This window comes from Salmo salar, chromosome 14, assembly GCF_965601325.2.
Source record: "Salmo salar chromosome 14, fSalSal1, whole genome shotgun sequence".
Lineage (NCBI taxonomy): Eukaryota > Metazoa > Chordata > Actinopteri > Salmoniformes > Salmonidae > Salmo > Salmo salar.
In genome coordinates this window covers 93,894,625-93,904,649 of record NC_138304.1, presented here as the reverse complement: position 1 = coordinate 93,904,649, position 10,025 = coordinate 93,894,625, and positions in this window count along the sequence as shown.

The following is a 10,025-nucleotide window of genomic DNA, read 5'->3' as shown; positions in this document are numbered from 1 at the left end:
TTTATATTTTCTACATTGTAGAATAATAGTGAAGACATCAAAACTATGAAATAACACATATGGAATCATGTAGTAACCGAAAAAGTGTTAAACAAATCATAATATATTTTATATTTGAGATTCTTTAAATAGCCACCCTTTGCCTTAATAACAGCTTTGTACACGCTTGGCATTCTCTCAACCAGCTTCATGAGGAAGTCATACGGAATGCATTTCATTTAACAGGTGTGCCTTTGTAACAGATGTTGATCGTACTCTCCTTGCATTGTGTTTTGTCCAAATAAATCACCCCAGCCAGCGGTCCCAGTTGAGCATTATTTATTATCTGCTGTTGTTAAATAGGAAACAGCACGTTAGTTGTGCAGGGCTTGATGATGTTGATGGCTGTCGATGGTAAAATCCCTTGCATCACATTTTCATACTGGGACTAAACAAAATACAAAAATACAATACAAAATATAACATGTGTAAATACCTGTTGTTAAATAGGAAACAGCACTTTAGTTGTGCAGGGCTTGATGATGTTGATGGCTGTCGATGGTAAAATCTGTAGCATGAAAACAACTGTGTTAGCAGTGGGTTTATGTGACCAGCATGCTAGCTAACACACTTATATACAGCAATCATATACCAAAGCACATCCCAGAAAGCCCCTCAATCCCTAACAGGTACCATATACCCACACATGCAAATCCCTTGCATCACATTTTCATACTGGGGAGACCTGACGTTCGGGATCTCCCCCTATCTGCAGGCGGGGCCAATCACAACACGCATTATTGTCATTGTAATTGAACCAACCAATAAGAATGCTTGAACATTAAATACACCTTTCTTTAGAGGCAAGTGGAAACATAACCAACCCTGCTACATTCTCCCCTGCTGAATTACACTTGCATACTATAAAGAAACAAAACAGCTGTTATCAAGTCAAAGGGTGGCTATTTGTAGAATCTCAAATATAAAATGTTTTTGTTTAACACTTTTTTGGTTACTACATGATTGCATATGTGTTATTTCACAGTTTTGATGTCTTCACTATTATTCTACAATGTAGAAAATAGTCAAAATAATGAAAAACCGTTGAATGAGTCGGTGTTCTAAAACTTTTGACCGGTAGTGTACGTGACAACTATCTGCTTTTGATGGCCTGGTTGATAAGCACAAATGAACATGTGACCATCTGAGATGTCCTATCAATTAGAGAGTTTAACAAGAGACACCAGTTTGGACCACTGACTGACCCATGTCTGCCTTGTCACATGACATTAGGACAGCAAACGATTTCTACACTCAATAGAAATATTCGGAAGGTGCGTGGAGGGAGAGGGAGAGAGAGAGAGAGAGAGAGAAAGAGAGAAAGAGAGAGAGAGAGAGAGAACATTCACTCTCTGGCTCTCACTCACTCAATACTCTACCAGTACATTGAATAAACAACTGAATATCTGCAGTATTTATATTCTCTCTCTCATTTTAATTTCTCTGTAGTTTACTTGCAGATTGATGACTGTCATGAGCCAACTGTGGAGCCCAGACATGCTGGTGACCGCAGGATCACGATCAACAACCCTGAGTCCAGCAACCAGATAAAGTCTCCATGCCTTTGCTTGCTTAAATTCAGTAGGAGTGGGGTGTGGGGTGGGTGTGTGTGTGTGGGGGGTACTGTAGCGTTCGATGTATGACTTGTACACTTTACATAGTGGTGAAAACCTCCTTAGTTTTTTTAAATCGCTCTGGTACTGTTTTAACAAGTATGTGGTACATTTTCACAACTCTTAGTACAAAACTCCAAACTGGTAACACTTGTGACACAGCCAGTCTTTCATTGAAAACCTTTCATTGTGCATTCATTTGGATTGTAAACATATCGCACCACACAACCATTCATTTAAAATCAAAGTTTATTGTGAAATGTAATGTGACATTGGTTTATTCACCAGAACACAACATAATGATGTCTTTACAATTGATTATTTTTAACTCCCAGTTAATCCAATAGCAAACAATGCAAGATACGCGTTTCAAGTCCCCCTTAGAGGTGCTGAAAGGAACACAGTCCTGTGAATAGCAGATTACAGTTTTCACATTAGGCAATACACTTACATTACCCCAAAAAATTTACAGAAAATCTATCATATCTATCCAACATGTATTCCATGAAAACGTCCTCTACAATCATTCATGCAAATAAAAACAATGAATTTTCAGATATAATTGCAACATACTGTCTAATCAAATGTGAGAAATGAAATGAATGAAAATAAAACATGGCATGGTGAATCCAAGCTTGACATTTGTCTGCATCGCAGGAGGTTGGTGGCACCTTCATTGGGGAGGATGGGCTCGTGGTAATGGCTGGAACAGAATGAGTGGAATGGTATCAAATACATCAAACACATGGTTTCCATATTCGGCCTGCAATTCCTCCTACCACACCATGATGGTAGGCCTACATCCTACCACACCATGATGGTAGGTCTACCTCCTACCACACCATGATGGTATGCCTACCTCCTACCACACCAAGATGGTAGGTCTATGTCCTACCACACCATGATGGTAGGCCTTCGTCCTACCACACCATGATGGTAGGTCTACCTCCTACCACACCATGATGGTAGGCCTACCTCCTACCACACCATGATGGTAGGTCTACCTCCTACCACACCATGATGGTAGGTCTACCTTCTACCACACCATGATGGTAGGTCTACCTCCTACCACACCATGATGGTAGGTCTACCATCTACCACACCATGATGGTAGGCCTATATCCTACCATACCATACTATTCAGAGATAACTGTGCACATGAAGATGTTTCCCCCCGTTGTCCAGGCGCTTGGACGGTCGCCCGTTGGCCGGTGAGGTTCTACCCATGGTGCCGAGTTTTGGCCTGATTGAAGCCTGTTTCATCAACGAAGATATACTTGTGATGGTTCACAGCAACATCAAGCACCATCACCCTCTAAAAATATATTTTGGTTAGTTATTTTTGCAGTATAGTTCCAATATGATATTGTGAAGTAGCATGTGCATTAATAGTAATAGTAATACAGTATATACAGTAGTGCTGTAACTGAACATACTCAGCCTGCAATTGTTTCACCCAGTCGTTGTTTCACTCAAAAGGCACCAGGTAAATGTGTTTCATAGATACCTGGATGCCTCTTCAAAAGTTGGGCGATTGTTGGCAGGCTGATGGATGCCACATTGGCAAAGGTGTCATTGTTCTCCTCAATGGCCTGCTTTATTTCAGACAGACGTATGTCATTCCTGGCCCTCACCATTTCCACCACTCCCCACTCCTGCTGATCGGTCAGCACACGGCCACCACCATGGGGTCTTCTGAGGGTAGAACACAGTATACTGTCAATAGATCATACTGTAAGAATAGTGTAACATGTTTTGTGAATTGACATGCATTACAAAATGTAATTTACTGTAGATGTAATGGTAAAGCATAGTCCATATCCTGCAGACTTACTGGTTTTCTTGGCGAATTGACAGTTGATCTTTTCAGATTGTGTTGAACTAACCTAACTAATCATCCTCTGGCATGGTAAGGCCTCTGTTAACCACATGGTCACCGATGATGGCCCGGACTTCATTAGACACAACAGTTCCCTGCCGTCTGCCTCCCTCTCTCTGATGTAAACCTCTAACGGGGCCCATGCCCACCTCTTTGCCGGGGCCCATGCCCACCTCTTTGTCCGGGTCCATGCCCACCTCTTTGTCAGGGTCCATGCCCACCTCTTTGTCAGGGTCCATGCCCACCTCTTTGTCAGGGTCCATGCCCACCTCTTTGTCGTGGTCCATGCCCACCTCTCTGTCAGGGCCCATGCCCACCTCTTTGTCAGGGTCCATGCCCACCTCTTTGTCGGGGTCCATGCCCACCTCTTTGTCGGGGTCCATGCCCACCTCTTTGTTAGGGTCCATGCCCACCTCTTTGTTAGGGTCCATGCCCACCTCTTTGTTAGGGTCCATGCCCACCTCTTTGTCGGGGCCCATGCCCACCTCTTTGTTGGGGTCCATGCCCACCTCTTTGTCGGGGCCCATGCCCACCTCTTTGTTGGGGTCCATGCCCACCTCTCTGAGGGGCCCCGTGTCCATGAGCTCTTTGATTTCTTCCTCTCCCTTGTTGTCTATCTGCTCCATGTTGAGAGTGTTCAAACACCCCCTTCTATATGGTGACCAATTGTGGTTACCACTATGTGAAATCCATTAGCAATAACCAGTAGTCATTATATATGGTTATCTTGTACCATACATGTCATTTAGATGTTTATAATTTACAGTAGTCATTATGTATGGTTATCATGTATCATACATGTCATTTAGATGTTTATAATTTACAGTAGTCATTATGTATGGTTATCATGTATCATACATGTCATTTAGATGTTTATAATTTACAGTAGTCATTATGTATGGTTATCATGTATCATACATGTCATTTAGATGTTTATAATTTACAGTAGTCATTATGTATGGTTATCTTGTATCATACATGTCATTTAGATGTTTATAATTTACAGTAGTCATTATGTATGGTTATCTTGTATCATACATGTCATTTAGATGTTTATAATTTACAGTAGTCATTATGTATGGTTATCTTGTATCATACATGTCATTTAGATGTTTATAATTTACAGTAGTCATTATGTATGGTTATCATGTATCATACATGTCATTTAGATGTTTATAATTTACAGTAGTCATTATGTATGGTTATCATGTATCATACATGTCATTTAGATGTTTATAATTTACAGTAGTCATTATGTATGGTTATCATGTATCATACATATCATTTAGATGTTTATAATTTACAGTAGTCATTATGTATGGTTATCTTGTATCATACATGTCATTTAGATGTTTATAATTTACAGTAGTCATTATGTATGGTTATCATGTATCATACATGTCATTTAGATGTTTATAATTTACAGTAGTCATTATGTATGGTTATCTTGTATCATACATGTCATTTAGATGTTTATAATTTACAGTAGTCATTATGTATGGTTATCATGTATCATACATGTCATTTAGATGTTTATAATTTACAGTAGTCATTATGTATGGTTATCTTGTATCATACATGTCATTTAGATGTTTATAATTTACAGTAGTCATTATGTATGGTTATCATGTATCATACATGTCATTTAGATGTTTATAATTTACAGTAGTCATTATATATGGTTATCTTGTACCATACATGTCATTTAGATGTTTATAATTTACAGTAGTCATTATATATGGTTATCATGTATCATACATGTCATTTAGATGTTTATAATTTACAGTAGTCATTATGTATGGTTATCTTGTATCATACATGTCATTTAGATGTTTATAATTTACAGTAGTCATTATGTATGGTTATCTTGTATCATACATGTCATTTAGATGTTTATAATTTACAGTAGTCATTATGTATGGTTATCATGTATCATACATGTCATTTAGATGTTTATAATTTACAGTAGTCATTATGTATGGTTATCTTGTATCATACATGTCATTTAGATGTTTATAATTTACAGTAGTCATTATGTATGGTTATCATGTATCATACATGTCATTTAGATGTTTATAATTTACAGTAGTCATTATGTATGGTTATCTTGTATCATACATGTCATTTAGATGTTTATAATTTACAGTAGTCATTATGTATGGTTATCTTGTACCATACATGTCATTTAGATGTTTATAATTTACAGTAGTCATTATGTATGGTTATCATGTATCATACATGTCATTTAGATGTTTATAATTTACAAACAAACATTTTATTTATGTAGTTCTCTAAATCAATATATAGTAGACAAACCAGTTTAAAACCTATAAGTTTACCAAATGGTTTAGTAAGTAAATGTTAAGCGCAGTTGGATTAAGTGAAGAGGACAGCAGAGAGCCTGGAGAAAAGCCTGGAGCTCGGGAGAGAACTAGGAAAGACGGTCTGATCCACGAGGGCCAGTGCTGTAGAAAGAGACAAAGACGTGTGGAGCAGCCCATGAAGAGGATGGTGAATGAGATCAGAGAGGGGGGTTGGGAAGCTCAGACGGATGACCAGTTTAGGAAGATCTTCATGGAATCCAAGGGGGACATCCGGAAGATGATGGCCGGAGCTGAGTTTGACCGTGAGAAGGAGATCACCACCAAGAACATCATGGAGTCGGAGCGGGATGAGTCTGACAGAGCGGAGTGGAACGTAGAGCTGGGTGGGGGCGTGGGCGGACCGGGATCCTGGTGGTTAAGGGGCTGGGGCCGTAGCTGAGGGGTGATCGGACTCAAGGGGCGTGGCCTGGGTGGTAGATAGACATGGCCCCTCCCTCCATCGAGGTCCCTCCTTCCTGTGTTGCATGGCAACAAACTCTCCTCCCCCCATCCATCTCCCCCTGGGCTAAGGAGGAACTGAGGACTACTGCTGAGAGTGGAACAGGGGCTTTAATGCAGGTAAAGGGAGTTAGGAAGAGACTTGCTGGTTCGTACCTATTGAAGAAGTGTACACTGCTTTGACATAAGCTAAAATACATTTTGGGGCGATATGTCAGATGCGTCGGTTGTTGTTGTTGTTTCAGTCTGCTAGCTCAGAAGACAGAGGATCTCGCAGGCAAGCTGTAGGAAGCGTTCAGTAAAAGAAGAAGAGAGGGGTGAAGGAAGCAGAGGATGAGGCAAAATAGTCTCAGGGACAGGAAGCAGACGGTGAGGTAAAAGAGTCTCAGGGACAGGAAGCAGAGGGTGAGGTAAAATAGTCTCTGGGACAGGAAGCAGACGGTGAGGTAAAAGAGTCTCAGGGACAGGAAGCAGAGGGTGAGGTAAAATAGCCTCTGGGACAGGAAGCAGAGGGTAAGGTAAAAGAGTCTCAGGAACTGGAAGCAGAGGGTGAGGTAAAACAGTATCAGGGACAGGAAGCAGAAGGTGAGGTAAAAGAGTCTCTGGGACAGGAAGTAGAGTGTGAGGTAAAAGAGTCTCAGGGACAGGAAGCAGAGGGTGAGGTAAAAGAGTCTCAGGGACAGGAAGCAGAGGGCGAGGTAAAAGAGTCTCAGGGACAGGAAGCAGAAGGTGAGGTAAAAAAGTATCAGGGACAGGAAGCAGAGGGTGAGGTAAAATAGTCTCTGGGACAGGAAGCAGAGGGTGAGGTAAAAGAGTCTCAGGGACAGGAAGCAGAGGGTGAGGTAAAAGAGTCTATGGGACAGGGAGCAGAGGGTGAGGTAAAATAGTCTCTGGGACAGGAAGCAGACGGTGAGGTAAAAGAGTCTCAGGGACAGGAAGCAGAGGGTGAGGTAAAAGAGTCTCAGGGACAGGAAACAAAGGGTGAGGCAAAAGAGTCTCAGGGACAGGAAGCAGAAGGTGAGGTAAAAAAGTATCAGGGACAGGAAGCAGAGGGTGAGGCAAAATAGTCTCTGGGACAGGAAGCAGAGGGTGAGGTAAAATAATCTCAGGGACAGGAAGCAGAGGGTGAGGTAAAAGAGTCTCTGGGACAGGAAGCAGAGGGTGAGGTAAAATAGTCTCTGGGACAGGAAGCAGACGGTGAGGTAAAAGAGTCTCAGGGACAGGAAGCAGAGGGCGAGGTAAAAGAGTCTCGGAGACAGGAAGCAGAGGATGAGGTAAAATAGTCTCTGGGACAGGAAGCAGATGGTGAGGTAAAATAGTCTCTGGGACTGGAAGCAGACGGTGAGGTAAAAGAGTCTCAGGGACAGGAAGCAGAGTGTGAGGTAAAAGAGTATCAGGGACAGGAAACAAAGGGTGAGGTAAAAAAGTATCAGGGACAGGAAGCAGAGGGTGAGGTAAAATAGTCTCTGGGACAGGAAGCAGAGGGTGAGGTAAAAGAGTCTCAGGGACAGGAAGCAGAGGGTGAGGTAAAAGAGTCTATGGGACAGGAAGCAGAGGGTGAGGTAAAATAGTCTCTGGGACAGGAAGCAGACGGTGAGGTAAAAGAGTCTCAGGGACAGGAAGCAGAGGGTGAGGTAAAAGAGTCTCAGGGACAGGAAGCAGAAGGTGAGGTAAAAAAGTATCAGGGACAGGAAGCAGAGGGTGAGGTAAAATAGTCTCTGGGACAGGAAGCAGAGGGTGAGGTAAAAGAGTCTCAGGGACAGGAAGCAGAGGGTGAGGTAAAAGAGTCTATGGGACAGGGAGCAGAGGGTGAGGTAAAATAGTCTCTGGGACAGGAAGCAGACGGTGAGGTAAAAGAGTCTCAGGGACAGGAAACAAAGGGTGAGGCAAAAGAGTCTCAGGGACAGGAAGCAGAAGGTGAGGTAAAAAAGTATCAGGGACAGGAAGCAGAGGGTGAGGTAAAATAGTCTCTGGGACAGGAAGCAGAGGGTGAGGTAAAATAATCTCAGGGACAGGAAGCAGAGGGTGAGGTAAAAGAGTCTCTGGGACAGGAAGCAGAGGGTGAGGTAAAATAGTCTCTGGGACAGGAAGCAGACGGTGAGGTAAAAGAGTCTCAGGGACAGGAAGCAGAGGGTGAGGTAAAACAGTCTCAGGGACAGGAAGCAGAAGGTGAGGTAAAAGAGTCTCTGGGACAGGAAGTAGAGTGTGAGGTAAAAGAGTCTCATGGACAGGAAGCAGAGGGTGAGGTAAAAGAGTCTCAGGGACAGGAAACAAAGGGTGAGGCAAAAGAGTCTCAGGGACAGGAAGCAGAAGGTGAGGTAAAAAAGTATCAGGGACAGGAAGCAGAGGGTGAGGTAAAATAGTCTCTGGGACAGGAAGCAGAGGGTGAGGTAAAAGAGTCTCAGGGACAGGAAGCAGAGGGTGAGGTAAAAGAGTATCAGGGACTGGAAGCAGAGGGTGAGGTAAAAGAGTCTCAGGGACAGGAAGCAGAGGGTGAGGTAAAATAGTCTCTGGGACAGGAAGCAGACGGTGAGGTAAAAGAGTCTCAGGGACAGGAAACAAAGGGTGAGGCAAAAGAGTCTCAGGGACAGGAAGCAGAAGGTGAGGTAAAAAAGTATCAGGGACAGGAAGCAGAGGGTGAGGTAAAATAGTCTCTGGGACAGGAAGCAGAGGGTGAGGTAAAATAATCTCAGGGACAGGAAGCAGAGGGTGAGGTAAAAGAGTCTCTGGGACAGGAAGCAGAGGGTGAGGTAAAAGAGTCTCAGGGACAGGAAGCAGAGGGTGAGGTAAAACAGTCTCAGGGACAGGAAGCAGAAGGTGAGGTAAAAGAGTCTCTGGGACAGGAAGTAGAGTGTGAGGTAAAAGAGTCTCATGGACAGGAAGCAGAGGGTGAGGTAAAAGAGTCTCAGGGACAGGAAACAAAGGGTGAGGCAAAAGAGTCTCAGGGACAGGAAGCAGAAGGTGAGGTAAAAAAGTATCAGGGACAGGAAGCAGAGGGTGAGGTAAAATAGTCTCTGGGACAGGAAGCAGAGGGTGAGGTAAAAGAGTCTCAGGGACAGGAAGCAGAGGGTGAGGTAAAATAGTCTATGGGACAGGGAGCAGAGGGTGAGGTAAAATAGTCTCTGGGACAGGAAGCAGACGGTGAGGTAAAAGAGTCTCAGGGACAGGAAACAAAGGGTGAGGCAAAAGAGTCTCAGGGACAGGAAGCAGAAGGTGAGGTAAAAAAGTATCAGGGACAGGAAGCAGAGGGTGAGGTAAAATAGTCTCTGGGACAGGAAGCAGAGGGTGAGGTAAAATAATCTCAGGGACAGGAAGCAGAGGGTGAGGTAAAAGAGTCTCTGGGACAGGAAGCAGAGGGTGAGGTAAAATAGTCTCTGGGACAGGAAGCAGACGGTGAGGTAAAAGAGTCTCTGGGACAGGAAGCAGACGGTGAGGTAAAAGAGTCTCAGGGACAGGAAGCAGAGGGCGAGGTAAAAGAGTCTCGGAGACAGGAAGCAGAGGATGAGGTAAAATAGTCTCTGGGACAGGAAGCAGATGGTGAGGTAAAATAGTCTCTGGGACTGGAAGCAGACGGTGAGGTAAAAGAGTCTCAGGGACAAGAAGCAGAGTGTGAGGTAAAAGAGTATCAGGGACAGGAAGCAGAAGGTGAGGTAAAAGAGTCTCTGGGACAGG